Source organism: Athene cunicularia (assembly GCF_003259725.1).
Source record: "Athene cunicularia isolate RWA chromosome 3 unlocalized genomic scaffold, athCun1 chr3_part1, whole genome shotgun sequence".
Classification (NCBI taxonomy): domain Eukaryota; kingdom Metazoa; phylum Chordata; class Aves; order Strigiformes; family Strigidae; genus Athene; species Athene cunicularia.
In genome coordinates this window covers 67,804,947-67,821,089 of record NW_020799097.1, presented here as the reverse complement: position 1 = coordinate 67,821,089, position 16,143 = coordinate 67,804,947, and positions in this window count along the sequence as shown.

Here is a 16,143-nt window from a genome sequence, read left to right as displayed (position 1 = left end):
GGGGGGGGGGGGGGGGGGGGGAGGTTTCCTGAATGTTTTATTTACTCTTGAATATAATCTGAATTTGGGGGCAAAGAGGACCTGACAGAGTCCCTTTCTATCACCTACATCTTGAAACAACCAGCAAGAGAACTGAGACAAAAAGTAGGCCAACTTTTTTTCTTAAGGTATAAACTGTTCTTTTTTCTCAAGCTTGATCCAGTGTGGAAGTTTCATTTAAATGTGACCTGCAAAGCAAAAATGAAAAGCAAGAACAAACTTTGGCTCTGAGTATCTCCAGGCCATGGGGTGCAAGAAAATCTAGTACAGAGACGGCTCTAATATTTTAGTGCATGGGTTTTTGGGGGGAGGTTTTTGGCATAAAACCTCCCAAACCTCTGCAGAGACCCCAGAATTCATCCTATGTTGACTCCAGACTGACTGTCTCAGTTGAAATTAGTTTGTGGAGTTACTCTCTGAATGTCCGTAGTGTCACATACTGGGATTTTTTCGGTAAACTAAGTACAAAATGAAATTTCACCAGGGAAAAGGAATTCAAAGTTCTTCAAAAAGTATCTGTGATGAATGACTTTTCTGCTTTGTCTAACATGTTACCCAGGGAGCCCTGGGAGCCCATGGACTGTATGTGAAAGGTGTGTGAGGGATAAGTGAGTAAAGCAAGACTACTGTCAGTGCATTCAAATCCAGTATCCAAAGTCTGCATCTCAACCAGGAAATATATAGAAGCTTCTCAGTAGAAAAAGATCATAAAAGCCTTGGTCCAGTTCCTGCAGATGCCAGAACCCAGGATCCAGTCAACAATGCTGAAGCTGAAGCAGAGCTGCTCATATCAGTGGAGCAACTTCTCCAACTCCTGGGTAAAATAATACAAACAGAATTGGGTAGCAGATGCTGTAGGTAGAATAAAAGAAATGTGAAGATGCTTACAGGTATTGACCTGTAAAGAAGGTGAAGGAATTGGTAAGAGGTGGAAAAAACCCCAAAACCCTCATTTATGGCTTTGAGGCAATGTTTTGAAAGATTTGAGGCAAGGCTGACAAAGTTAGGTAGATGTAGTTTAGGTATTTGATTGTTAAATAGGTTGAAACTCTGTGTAAATGAACCTTACCATGCCATGCAGCACTTCAGAGGAGACCACTTTCACATATGTGATGTATAGAAGGGAACTAATATCTATGTCCTTGGGAGTATTAAAACAAGGGTTTATATGGAGAGCAGTCCCTTTTTTTTCCCCATTGAATCTTGGCTCTCCCATCCCCCACCCCAAAATCAGCATCCACAATGCTACCTCCACTGAACATGCCTGTAGTACTCCCACCCATGTGTCATTTGCTGACACTAATTGAAAACAGAGACCTTGACAAAGTGGTCTACATTGAGAGAAAGAAAACATTAGTGTCATTGTGATGCTAATAGAGGATGCTATAGTTAGTCTGGGAGGAAAGGAAGGGGGGTTATGTGTATGCACCTTTTTTGATTTATCCATGGCACTTCCATACATTTTTCATTTATAGGAAAGAAAAATGATATTTTTTTAAAATTACCTTGATAATGCAAAAAAAAAGAAGAATCAGGCATATGTTCAAATGTTTCAGGCTTTCCACAGTTAAAAGAAAGCTGAATTTAAACTAAGGAAAAGGACAGGGTTTTTTGTTTCAGCCTGTCCTTGAATCATTCTTTTAAAACACCGGCTCATTACAGTCAAAGGTCCTAATTTTAAGAATGTCAAAATGGGGGTTTCATCAGTTCTTTGTTATTCATTTTGTGAATGGTCTGGACCTTCGTTTTGATCAGCCAGGGACTTTTGGGAATGAACCTTGAGGTGAAGGTGGACATACATTGCTTTCCTGCTGTCAAGTTAGATTCCAAGCTGTCGTAGTATATATAAGAAGAAATTCCTGGAACAAACTGCCTCAGATACCCATAGGGAATACACATATGTGATTAACCCAACTGGCCACTGGGTGTGACCATTGCACCACACAAAAGCATCTGAGATTTTTCCAAAGACAGGTCCGGAAATATTGGAGCTAGAAAAAACCCACAACCTTTTGAGGAATGAGTAGACAACAGTAATGTCAAATAACTTCCTGTGCACAGTTTTCATATGGTTGCTGCCCAATGTGGAACCTCTCTCAAAAGCCAGACATAGAGCATTTAAACTCACAGTGTAAAGAAATTCAGTGAAAACCACATTAATGACATTACCAGAGTCACTTTTCCTTCTCCAAAGGAAAACTAGTAAGTCCCTTAAAGCTACAGGTGTTTGGCTCTCTATTCACTGAAGCCACATTAATAGAATAAGCACACTCGCAGGCAGAATGGCTTAAGCAGGCAGTATCCAAACCATTAGATCTCAGTTACCCAGCTTGCAGCCTAAAGGGTAATAACCACTAAAAAGAAGAGAAAAAATAAAATCTGCAATAAATTAATGATCATTATTTTTCTTCAAATCTGGGTTCTGTAAATATGAGACGAAATAATTTTGTCCAGAGTAACCCAGCCAGATCCGTGGCATTATGTAGCTCATATCAGTCCACTTCAAAATGCTTCCCAATTTTATGTGTTATTTTATTGCATTTCTACCATGGAAAAGTCCCCAAATTTATCTTTTACATCAGATATACTCTTTTATATTCTCAGTGCAGATATAGATGTACACATCAATTTGCAAGATCTGTTTCCCTGACCACACTCAGGTTCAGTAGAGAAACGTTTGCATATTCCCTTGAGTCAGGTTGAAGTTCAGTAGTACCATACCCAGATCAAAGAGTCAATGGTAGAATAACATCCCCTTGATCTCTGAAAAACCTGTCAGTCCCAAGATTGCTAGAGCTTACATTGGTTACAACTACCTCAACAGGCAATAACTGAACAAAAAATCACCAAGAGCACAACTGTGCTTTGCCTTTCTTTCATTCTTGGGTTAATACCTAGTGCCCAGGTCAGTGGGTATCAACCATGATAGATGTTACAGGGTCAGTTTTACCAAAACATGAGTTTTCCCATGCAGGAGGAATCAAAATCTGTGCTTCTGGAAAGCTTCATTGCATACAAAGAGAGGGTCTGAATTCAGATCTGCCTTTCAGATCATATATGAATGGGAATGCCACTTCCCAGAAGTGCAAAGTGCATCACTGACTTCTGAAGGGGTCTAAAAAGCAGCGTGTGCTGTTTTTAAAGGGGAAGATAAGAAGTACAGAAGATAATCTCAGTTTCAGGCTTCCCTCTGTACTTGTATTTCTGATTTTTTAATGGTACGCTTTACCAAAAAATAAAGCATAACATAATAGAAGTAGTAGTAGTAGTAATAATAATAATAATAATAATAATAATAATCTCTGAATATCTAACAGTTCATGCTGGAAATTATCCATAGTTCTCAGACTCACTGTGTTTTTACGCTGAGACATCTGGCATCTTCCTGAATTTGTGATGAGCTGCCAATGTTTTAACAAGGGGCATTCAGCAAACACCACTTTTCCTATACATTTGTGCTAAACCTTAAACTGGGATTCTGTGAGTTAAGGGCTATGGAAACTATTCGTTTCCCCATTTAAACAAAAATGTTTTCTCATAACCCTAGGCTAGGAAGGAGCAATTCCACTTGACAAATAAACAGAATGTTCTTGCTGGAAAGCTACACTTTCTATCTGAAAGCAAAACACACTGGCTATATTGCTAGCATAGCACAGTTCAACTCCTGTGTAATTTGAATGTAAAAAGACAGAAGGTCTTTAGAAAATTCCTCATCCTTGGTGAAATCTACTGCATTCACAAGAGGGTGGGGGAAAGCACTCTATTCTGAAGTGTGTTTATGGTCTCCAGGGAGAATATTCTTTATAAGACAGGAAGATTTAGCAGGATTCAGAAAGGAGAGCAAGCACCCTCAGAAGCAAAGAGCTTCTGAGCTCCTACCCATCTTTCAGTTTGGTTGTAAGGGACTCCTGACAGCCCTGCAGCTGTTTCCTCAAGCACCTCCTTGCTGAAGAGCCTTTATATGTGTGTGTGTGTATAAAATAAATTCAGGGGGTTTTGTCACCACAGAAAACAAGCAACAGCAGCTCCCTTTGTCAACCTGTAGCATTTCATATACCATGCTGAGTCTTGGGGTGAGGAGCAGCTGCTCTCTTCATCACTGGCAGCACCATGCAGCTGTGACCATGGCCCAGGGAGGGTCCCACCTATGCAAGGTCATTCCCACTGTGGCACACCACTGCCCAGCAGCATTTGGTCTACCCACCAAGCTTCGTCAAGCTTCAGCTTCACTAAATATAGTAAGAAGAAATATGGATCGGACAAATAACCACCTTTATACATCTGACTGAGAGAAGAAACTGGAACACAAAGAGTGGCATCTGAGATGCATCCCCTTGTCTGGTGCCTCCATCACCCTCTCCTTGATCATGCCATCGCCAGGCTCTTTATGGATAGAGTGCAGAAGGCTTCACTCCTCTTCCAGAGGATAGTTTTTCTGTTTTCAAGGAAATTATGTGCATTAATACCGTTAAATGGGTTTTGTATCTTTCATATATCACCACTTATTTAGTAGCTTATAAGAAAACTTCTACAACAGGCTGGATTTTAACTGAAAATAAAAGGTTGTGTGTCTCACCGCCAGCCCTGAGGAGGTGCTCAGAATCTTGATTTCCTTCACTTATATGTTTCAATCATTTCAACTAACTCATAGGCTACCAGGGTCAAGAGCTTGGAAAAAGGATGTAAAAAGTTGTGCTCAGTGTATTTTCTCTCATCGGAGTTTCCATGGCACAATATGTAACAGACATTTGGTAGGATTAATGTGCTAGTGATAAAGCAGTAGCCTAGAGACACAATGATACTGTAGTTCTGCCACAGAAAATCAGACTGTGTAAAAAGATATCCTCTACCAGAGACATATTTTTGAGAACAGTGCAATATTAGAATGGCTCCTGCACAAGCAATTCTTTTATCCTTGTGTTTGGTAAACTGAATTTATCCTGCCAAATATATGCCCAAAATGGAGGGTAAAAAAACCAAACAAAACCCAACCACAAGCAAACAAACAAAACCACACACACATAGGGAAAAAAAAAAAAAAAAAAAAAAAAAAAAAACCAACCAACAAACAAAAAACAAACAAACCAACCACCAACCAAAACAACCAAAACCCAAACACCCCAAAACCCCCAAACAAATTTAAAAACCCAACAAACCACCTCCCACATCCTGGTTCTTCCTATTCTTTTCATATCTGTTCCAGTCTGAATGGAGCTATCTTATTTTATACCCTTCACTGGAATCTGATGGTTTTGAATGTTTTCAGGGTGAGTGGTGGGAGAGAGAGCAATAATTCCAAAACAAGCCTTTTGACAAACATTAAATCTCTAAACAATTATTCCTAATAAACTTTGAATAGCTGCTTGGTATAACCTATATAGTATATGCCCTTACTTTTGGGAGATAATCTTTCCTGTCACGAGACTTGAATCCTTGGCAGACATCATTCAAATACAGAAGTTTCATATTTCATGATGGAAATTTTGAAATATTCCCAGCTGCACTGCTATGCCAGACCCTTGGAGCAAGACTGCAACTCCAGGCAGGAATGAGGGTGGCAGAAAATTCTACACCTAAACTCTCTTTCATATTAGTGCTTGGTATTACCCATGAATTAGCATTTCAATGTTTGAGAAGATACTGTCTCTCCTATAAAAGGTTGGAGATACTGAAGCAAGTGTTAGTATGCTAGCTATGAGACGAATAAACAAACAAACCATTACAGTTAATTTCCATACAGAAAGAAAATGAGTTACCAAATGCAAAACTAAGTAGCACGTAAAAGTCCTTTATCCCTTTACTATCAGAAGAAAAAGAGAGGCAAACAGCAGGCTGATGAATCCACATATTTGGAGTCAAATTTTCTGCTAGTATAACTCCCATATAATTCTGTGAAGTTCTGTCATTAGAGAACTTCACAGTGACAAAAAAGTTTTGTTCAACAGACAGAATTTATTCCTATTTCAGTCATCTTCAAGCACGTAACTGCAATCAGTTGGAGTGGGATCAAGTCCAAGCGTAAGTGGAGAGAAACAAAATTTTTCTGTTCTCTATTGCCATAGGAAGATATTTCAGGCCCTAGTTTTCCTGACATCTGCACATAAGGGTGAGGGATAGTGAGAGCTTTATGGAAAATGTTCTTCATCAGGTTTTCATCAGTCCAAAGGAGAAAGAGTATGCCTTGCTGTGGTTGTGCCCCAGCCTCCAGCAAGCTGAATGTTACAGTGTTTTAGGAGAATGGTCTCCTGTAAAACACCACAGAGCACATAGGGGAAAACAGCAAGTGAATTATATTTGCAGTAGATGCCCTTTATTCTTTGTTGCTTTTGTTTTGTTTTGAAAAGAAAAAAACAGAGGTTTCATCAATACCTGAGAATTGCTAACAGTTCTCACACTCCCACTTGACAAAGCATTTAGTCATTCAGACACTCCGGTTTTGCGACCAGTTTTGTTGTCAGCTGACTGATTAGCTGATTGGTTTTCTTTTAATATGCATTTCGTTCCAAAGGTATCACCACAAGGTGCAGTTTCAAAGATCTGTGTTCCTTTAAAAACATTTTTCTATTTTCATCTCTTCTGTTCATTTGTTGTTTTTAAAAAAAAAAAAAAAAAAAAAAAAAAAAAAAAAAAAAGCTTTGCTTATATTTCATGTATCTAAGCTTCTTCTGTTACCTTTCTCAGACAGGATGACAAGAAATGCAGGTAATAGCCTAGCTGAGAACATACCACTGATATATACAATGGGTTTCCATTTTTCTGTATTACTCTAATGTTTTATCTGTATTTCCAGCTATCACATCACACTAAGCAGATGTTTTACTGGGCTGTCTACGGTGATTCCCGAGTGATGGTCATGACTCCAGCACTGTCTGTGAGCATTTGAATGTGCTGTATCTTGCATTTATCAACCCTGAAATTCTCTGAATCATTCTCCTTTAATACAAACAGACATTAATGTCTGCAGCATCTCTCAATTTAATCACCTCACCATCGTTTCAGGTCAATTGTTTCAAACAAGTTTCTAAGAAAAGATAAAGGCCTGAAATTTGTGTTGAATTACTCTTTTTATTCTCCTCTCCACTATTTTTTTTTCTTGTACCTTTCCCTTCCTTTCACTTTTGCTCATTTAGGCTTAAAAAAGTTTTCCCAAATGTTTCACTGCTCCCCTTCAAAAGACTTAATGAAGAGAAGATTCAAGATCACTGAATAGGTAACACTTGTCTCTGTATTAAATAAACTCGGCATTTTTCAACAATTTTCAGCATATATGTCTGTGGGATTTGTGATGTTGTGGTAGTGTTATGAGATCTGAAGGTGCTGAGTACCTTGAATCTGATTTAAAAAAAAAAATAAATTATATGTTTACATTTACAGAAAAGAATATCCAGTTATGTTCCAATTCCTACTCATTTGGAATTGGAAAAACTACTGATGACTTACAGCAAAATCTTTCTTCTTGTTTGGCTTGAAAACTGCACTAATTAATTGTGATAAAATAAGTTATATAGTATATTTTAGGACAGGATGAACAAAAATCTTGTAATCTATTTTTTTCTGTGGCCAACGCAACAAAACACCTCCAAAAAATAAGTCTTGAGGGATGTGATGGTTGAAAATACTGAACTTGCTAGATTCCATGTAATGATTTTTATTTGCACTATGTCTAATTTTAGAGAAACTTAGAGGCTTTACAAAAAGAACAAGCAAACAATTGCCTCCAGCAGGCCAGGCACTTATTCTCAGACTCCGAACAACCTAGGCTTTATCTCAAAGTGCACACATCAGACCACATGGCACTCAATTCATCTACAGCCCCACTGCCTTGCTTGTTCAAATGCCATTATATTTTACTCCAAATGAAAATAGGTTTTGATTTACAATCATAATAATGATCATTTATACAGTATTTTTCAAGTAAGGGTGGCAGATCACAGGATAAACTCAGAACTATTTATACAGGGATTGCTTTGCTGGTATGTAAGCCCACAAAAATGGAAGGTGATAGCCTTCAAACAGCTGGACAAATATTATCCAACATATACATTATCTTAATTAATTTTTACCTTTTTTCTCAACTAATTTATTAGAGTAATATTTCTTTTTGTAGTAATCAACCAGCTGCTTAGTTCTCCAAATACTGCTCATGGAATAAATCGCTTGATGGATAATGACGATTTTCATAGAAACATTTACTTGGCAAATATTTTTTTCTGATAATTGAGGAGCTCAGCTTTAAAAATCATGCAATAACATTGCATAATCATTCTAGACAAGCCTAAAATATACCTTTAAGTGAAATTATAGGAAGAATTTTACACAGCAGGAAGTAATTAACCAAATGGAAATATGGCTATAATGGTGAGATTAACACTTTTAACTGGTGAAAAGTTGTCCACGTTCTTTAATTGTTAGATATAGTCTAAGATCTTGCCTTATATCTCATCAAAAGAATCTTTAACCAGGTCTATCTGTACTTCTAAAGAAATTCTCTCTTTTGAAAAGGCTTGGCTTGCACAAGATGTTAGCTGAACAAATCCCATTAACAGCAATGAGAGTCACTCTGCTAAATCCCCCTGCCCCAGAACAGAAACAACTGTGTAAGTAATGTGGAAGTTTGTACTCCTCTGAAAATGTCTAGACATGAGGTAGAAGGGAAACAGCTTCTTCTGTCGCAGATGCATGATCATCTTAAAGTATCATGCACCCTCCTTGAGGGGAGGGAAGGGAGGGAAAGGAAGGAAAGGACACAAAAGAGAGGAATGAGGGAAGGGCAAGAAGGGAGAAAACAGGGAAGTAAGGAAGAAAGATGAATGCACAGGAAAAGTAAAATTATAACAAAACAAAGGTCACCACCAATACCTTGTACCAAATACACCTGCATTTGTGTTCCAAAGGAATTCTCTGGGCTGCCTGGCCTCATCTTTTTTTCTTTTGAAGTTCTTTCTGGAATTGGCTCTTATCTAAGCAGTTCACGCATCCCTATTGAAATACTTTAAAATGGAGCAAGGTATGAAGAGGAACAGAAGATTAAGCAAGGCTGCAGAAAATACCCATTTATTCATCTTTCAAAGGCAGTAGAAAGGGAGTCGAGCACATCTTTATTCTTCTGTGAGAGGATGCTATTGTTCATCGTGTTCTAATTATGAAATTTGAACTTAAAAGGAAGAAAGAGAACACCCCTCTGACAGCACACAGTACATATTTTCCGGAAATAATTCTTATAGAGATGTATGTCAACCCTGTGTATCCAAGAATGACCCAACAGTCACAAAGCAACACACAGAAGCATTTGATACAATCTACAAAGCTGCACTTCTTGATCTATTTTTGTTCCAGACAGATTAGAGAACTGCGTGGCAGAAGAAGAAAACACAGCTAATCTTTCGTGACTGCTAGACAGTGCTGCAGAAATGTAATTGCAGAACCAGAAACTCCATGAAAAGAATGCCATGCCATTTACCACAATTCAAAATGAATCCAATTATTCCTTAATCACACTAAAGGGCATGTTCCTCAAGCACAAATAAAAAGAAAACTGTAAGAATCAGGTCTCCACTAAAAATCCATGCAATCTGTAGAGTGAATCTTTTCTTAAAAAATGAAAATATGTCAATAAAACACTGACATTTTTTCCATTCCTACAAGCCACAAGTCCACTAACATCGTCATGTCCTCCTTCCATCTCCATCCAAAAAAATCCAAACCGTTAGAAAATGCAATCACTCCTATTAGCCTGAAGTCTACAGGATGAGGAAAGACGAGCCGGTGTTGTCCGATCATCTTGAGCAAGTCTGAGTTCATTGCCTTCCAAAGGGCTCTTCTGCAACTCTTTGATTCAGATATAAGTGGCACTTTCATTACTAGGTAAAGTGCTTGAAATGAGGAGAGATACAAAGGGGTTGAGGATGTTAACTCAGAATAAGGTACTTCTCTCTTATTTTGTCTAGTAATTGAGTGTGACACTAACAGTTTCATGAGTCTTTCTCATAGACGTTTAGATTTGGAACAATAACATTCGCAGTTTTTAAAAGCCATGAAGTGAAGTTTTTATTAGTTATTGCACACCCAGCAATATCTCAGGACAAAGTGCTTGTCTGCTCAGGCATTTTCAAAGTTTCCACAGTCTTTAGATATGCGGGTTGGTTTTTTTTTTCCTTTCTCTTCCCACCCTTTCACGCAAAACAGAATGGACTAAGGATTCTAGCACCAGTTGGGCTACATCATGAGAGTATAATGGTATTATTTGCAACTGAATGAAAATTAGTTTCTTATTTCTGTTCCCACTTCCTATCAAATTCTCAGTCACATACTATTGTCCAGGGTTAGATCTGTCTTGTTTCTGCACTGGGCTGCAACACTATTTACTCCTTCATTCAGAGCTGTTAATGCCATGCACACGAAGCGTGAGATTCACAGAGCCAAATCCTGCTCCATGCTGGGGCTGTGTACCTTGCACTTGAGAGCATTGCACCTTCTTTTCCACAAAAATCCAGTTCACATTAACAAGGAAGAATACAACCCTGACTTTCAGTTTCATGCAATCAAAATATCCATAGAAGAAGATTCTTCCCCAATGACTTTACACCTGAAGGTTCGCAACATCTATTACCTCCCACTGAATGCATTTTTATGAGAGGATTGGTGGATAATAAACACCTCAGTTCTTTTCTGTCTCTGACCCTGAACACCCTCCTTCAGAAAACCTGAATTGCAAGCCTATTCCGTCAGCCTTAGTTTGGAGTCAATTTGTCTTCTACTGGGTACATGAGATCCATATAGTCTTCCATAATCGTCTTCTACAATTGCATTGAATCAGGACTTTGCCTGTCAACTGCCTGGAGAACACATTTGTACTCCCACAGAATTAAGTTGAGGTGAGTAAATTCGTTTTTCAAAAATAAGAGGTTCTATTATACAAACCTTAGACAAAAGGTGCCTGGTAGAGTTGGAGTCGTTTTGCAGTAGGAACAATTTACATTTTATTGTTAAATTAAAGAAAACAACAGCACTGCAAAACTGAGAAATAAGCTGTAAATTCACTCAGTAAAATCCAAACGTGGAACATTTTATCTACCTGTAGGTAGACAGTGGTGCAACATAACTGGCTCCTGTCTATGATCTGCGGGTCAGAAATCTTGTGTTTTAGTTGCTGTGCAGCCCTTCTCATCTGTGTTTGTCTGTGCAGGACTGTAACCCTCTTCGTAGAAGCCAACTTCAGTTTTCCAAGTGACTGCACTGCGCAGGACATGTTGCAATGGCTGGGCATGTTCAGAAGGACCTTCATGTCTCAGAAGAACTTCTAACGGGAAAAACACCTTAGCCAAATTCCAGAGTATTTGGCCTATCCCAGGTCACCATTGTGACTGTGCAGGGAAAGCACTTGATCACTACTGTCGTATAAAAACAATCACAAGTTGCTGATGTTTGGCAGTGCTTGTATCTGTTAATAAAAGCTCTTTTTATTCTTACAGATATGACCCACTCCAGTGGAGAGGGATGAGAAATCACCATGGTCCATATTACTCTGGAGTAGAGAAGATTTTGATAGGAAGATGGTTTGTTGATAGAGATAGCTCATCTGTAATAGGTATCACTGGAGTTTCAGTTACATTCCTGCCCATGCAGCATAGTTAACCTAATATAAAAATCTCCTACCTTAAAGTGAAGGTTTCCTATTTACTTTCCAAATCACCCTTTCTTTAAAATGCTTATTAAAAGCTAATACAAAACGGCTTAGTGAGCTCTGTGACACCGACATAAATGCCCATCTTCTGTAGGAATAATATCAAGCATAATTTTAAGTTATTATTATTATTATTATCACACAAAGAGTCTGAATTCAGAACAAAATTCTTTAACACAAAATTTGATTGGAAAATATTTAAAAATATGAGGTATATTTAGTTATATACAATATGATAGTGCCCAGATGCCCCAACTAAGGTAGGGTTCTTGCTGTGATATACTTTGTAGAAACACATGGTAGGAGACGTTTGCCTCAGTTTACAATCTGGCTGAACAGGGTGGCAGTGAATGAGAAGTGGAACAGATTAAACAATCTGACCCTGCTCAGTAGCTCTACAGTAAACAGGACCCAGCTCCCTTGATTCCTCTTTCAGCTGCTACTCTTTGGCCCCCATTGCCTTTGCCCTGCAAGAAGGGACAGAGTATCAGGATGGATACATCCACAAGCATCTATACATGACCAAGTCAGTGATGTATGTTACATGAGCAAATGTGATACAATTATAGTTCTGAAACACGTACCTACAATCCAAAATACCTGCTTGATCTACAGAGGAATTCAACATTTTTCTTAATATGGCAGTCCAGTCAAATATCTTAAAAGATAAAGGCTAATCAGGTTAGAACTAAATTGAAGAAAATATTATCAAAATCACACACACAGAGAACACCTCAGGGAGCTTTCAAGCCCAAGGTGTTAAACAGAACATGACATCAACATAGAAAATGAATATTTTCACATCTCATCACCCAGTTCCTATCGAAGAGAACATTTCTAGCCAGCTAAACCTTTCCATTCTCAAACACATGATTAATCCCGAATTGTAAAAGCAAGCATATCTCAAAATGATATAAATAAAGCAATACAACAGTTACTGGCCCACACAGCAGCTGGACCAGATGGCATCTCTATACATTTTTAAACAATACAATGTAATACTGTATTAACACATCTACTTGCATAAGTATATGTAGAGATACAAGACAATAACAATACTTGACACTAATCCTGAGGAAATCAGCATGGAAAATAACTTGTCTTCCAGAGGCTAGCAAGAGTCCTCAACAGTGATAGCAAAATATTATTATACATCTGTGATAAAAGATTTCTACCTCTTTGTCTGACATTATTCTCATTGACTTGCTAAGTACTGCTTACCAGTGTGGCACCAACATCAATATTAAGGACTTGTTAAATATTCTACATTATTTATAGTATGAAAATATGAATAACTTCTCAGTCTTGAATCCACTAAGCTCTATAGAGTCTCCTCAAAGTATTTTACATTACCCTTCAGAAGTGATAACACTTTGGTTTGGAGGTTGGACACAGCTCTTTTACCAGTATTTCAAAACCACAGTCTGTAGCTTGCTACCTCTCCACCTCTGATTGACCAGGGAGAGATGTCCACCAGCTCTCTCCTCCATGACATTGCCTTTGGAGCCACCAGCATGGCTCCTGGTAAAACCATTGGACCATCCTCCTGAGGGTCCATCCCGAGCGATTTTTTCCAGACACTTCCTTACTTTTCTCCAGAAGAATCAAATAACAGGCATCTGCGTTCATGAAGGGCATGCAGGTGTCTCTTGAGCATGCAACATTTTTTTGACAAATTAAGGAAATAAACAAAGTAAGAGAATTAGAAAAGAGAGATACACAGTTTTCTTGCCTTTCTAAAGCCAGTAGTAGAAAAGTACCTTTTATTCCACTGTGATAGCCCAGTCAAACCAACCATACCTAGTATTTTTTTCCTAATATATGTCAATATCTAGCTGAACTCATAAATCTGTCTTGTCTAATGAAGATTTCTGACATGCCAAACTTAGCCGCTGGCTCAAAATATCTCACAAGAAGATCAAATCCTATAGATTTCAAATAGAAAATAATTTACAGCAGCTTCTCCACAAGCTGTCCTGCCCTCCCTCCGAGAGCCAGCTTCTCTCCAACCCCATAAAACCCTCTCCTGCCTTTGTCATCCATGCCTCTGAAGCACAGGACTTGCAGATCTTGTGCAGTGGCCATAATTCAATTGGATGCCTGAAATGTTAAATAAAAATTTTCAAGACAGTAAGTAAAAAGAATAGAAATAGGTCAAAAACCTGAAACATCAAAAGCTCATCTGGTTTCCAGATTTAAGGTGTCAGAACCTGCACTTTGACTTTTCAGGAGAAGGGGAACACCACTCACACCCACATTAATAAAAAGCTGAGAACATAAACAAAATTCAGTTCTCAAAATCCCCAAATGCTTTAGTTCTTAGTTCAAGGTTTTGTTTGTTTACTTACTTAAATTGTGAGAAAATCCAAGTAAAAGGTGTTGGGTTTGAGGGGTTTGGGTTTTTGTTTTTTTTTCAGAAATCCCTGTTGAAAATAAATTCTCTTTTCCAAACAATCCTGCCTGCCAACTAGGTGTGCCATCAATTCAATGGCAAATTTGTGACAGACCATCTTGAAATTTTGGCAGTGCACTGCTACATGTGAGCATTCACAGAACACCAGCGTTTTCTAGGCTCCCTGCCAAATGAATACTTGGGAGAATGTATGTATATACTGTATTCCTGCAGTCTTCAAAGAATTAGCTTTGAATTACCTGAATTGTTTTGAGTTTGAGACATCATTAGGTTATATTAAATTACAAAATATGTAAAAATAAGAGCCTGTGCTTGCTTGAACTAGCAACTCTGCCACTTTTGCCTTTGTGACTTTATCTGTGATGACATTTGCTTTTTTGTGCTCTTCTATTTAACAATTCTTCTAGGAGCTGCTTTTATTTTTTTCTCAGACTTGATTTTCAGCTCCATTGTTTTGCATTTTTCTTGGCTGCATAAAAGGTTCATACATCCTTTGCACTCTTTGTGAATGGGATTTTTTCCAAACATTATTTATTTTAGGTTTTCACAACACCGGTTTTTTAAGTCTTTTTCATCTTCCTTCTTTTTTAACCCAATCTATTTGCTGCCACCCAAGGATGTCACCTCAGCCTCATCCTCCTTTCCTTTCCATTTTTATCACTCTCCCTCTATTGCCTCTATTTCCCCATTTAAATTATCACCACCCTTCTCTAGCACCAGCTTCTTGGAGTAACACATCACTTTTACCTCCAGGAAGCTGAACTAAAACTAGAAATAAATTAGTTTGAAAATTTTATTTTTCTTGAAGAGCAGCTAAGCCTACATAACTATTCTGAAATGTTATTGAGCTCAAAAGACTATCAAACCAGAATGGTTTCTATTGCCACAGAATTCAAACTGAAACTGAACCAGAAGATGCACTATTTTAATTGCCTGCCCACATACACATCTTCAGTGCTTACCTATCCTCACTCCCCACTCTCACATGCCACCACTGCTATTAATTTTTGCCATTCTGTCATCCCTCATCTCATATCTCTTCTTCTCGCTCCTCACACCCAGCCACTGCTTTCTCTGGAGTACATCTCTTCCTTATCTTCCACATTTCAGTCCCTCTAGACCATGACTCTCACACAGACAGGGATGTCTCGGTGTCCAATGCTGCTTTGCCAACAGCCTCTCCTACCTCAGTCTTCACAAGATCCTCTCTGCTTCCTTTTCTAGCTGTTCCTCTTTTCCCACTCTTCCTCCTTTGAATAGGGCTGCCAATGAGTTATTTTTACTTTTCTCCCTCTATGTTTCTATCGCCTACATCAGTTTTCCTTCTTCACCCAAGATTCCACCAACTCTGCTCTTGTTCTCTGTTATTTCCAAGTCTCTTTCGACATCATTCACCAGTCCCTCAGAAATGAACACTGCCACCCACTTTTTCCAGGACTTCCAAATCTTATTCAGCCAGTGAGGAAAATTGTCAGCTGTGACAGTATCTCTGAGCACTGAGACAGGACATTAACTCTGGTTGGGTTATATATAACTATAAGGCAATAATTTTCCCTGCTTTCCTCTCTCATTAAAACAACAAAGCAGGTTTGTGATCTGAACTGCTTGTGCCAGAAGCAGCACTGAGCTGCTCAGGTAGTACACCTTCTGTCTGTTTACACAGAAGCCCCTCAAGTTTTTTCACCAGTAAGTCCTATGACACTGCCCCTTCCCTTCCCTTCCCTTCCCTTCCCTTCCTTCCCTTTCTTGCAGTATTTAGAAAAAGTGTATCTTCATTTTCTCTAGCCCTCACACATAGCATTTTCCTCAGCCATATCTACCCAGACTGATGCTTTAAAGGTCATCTCTTTCATTTTTAGAGAAAAGTTCTTAATGGATTATCCCCTGGTCTTCTACCATCTCTTCTTACTCTGCACCAACAGTAAGCCTCTTAAGAGGTTCCCACCCATAAAATCTCCCACTAGGCAGCTTGAAAGGTTCTCAGAATGAATTTTCAAACACATTCATG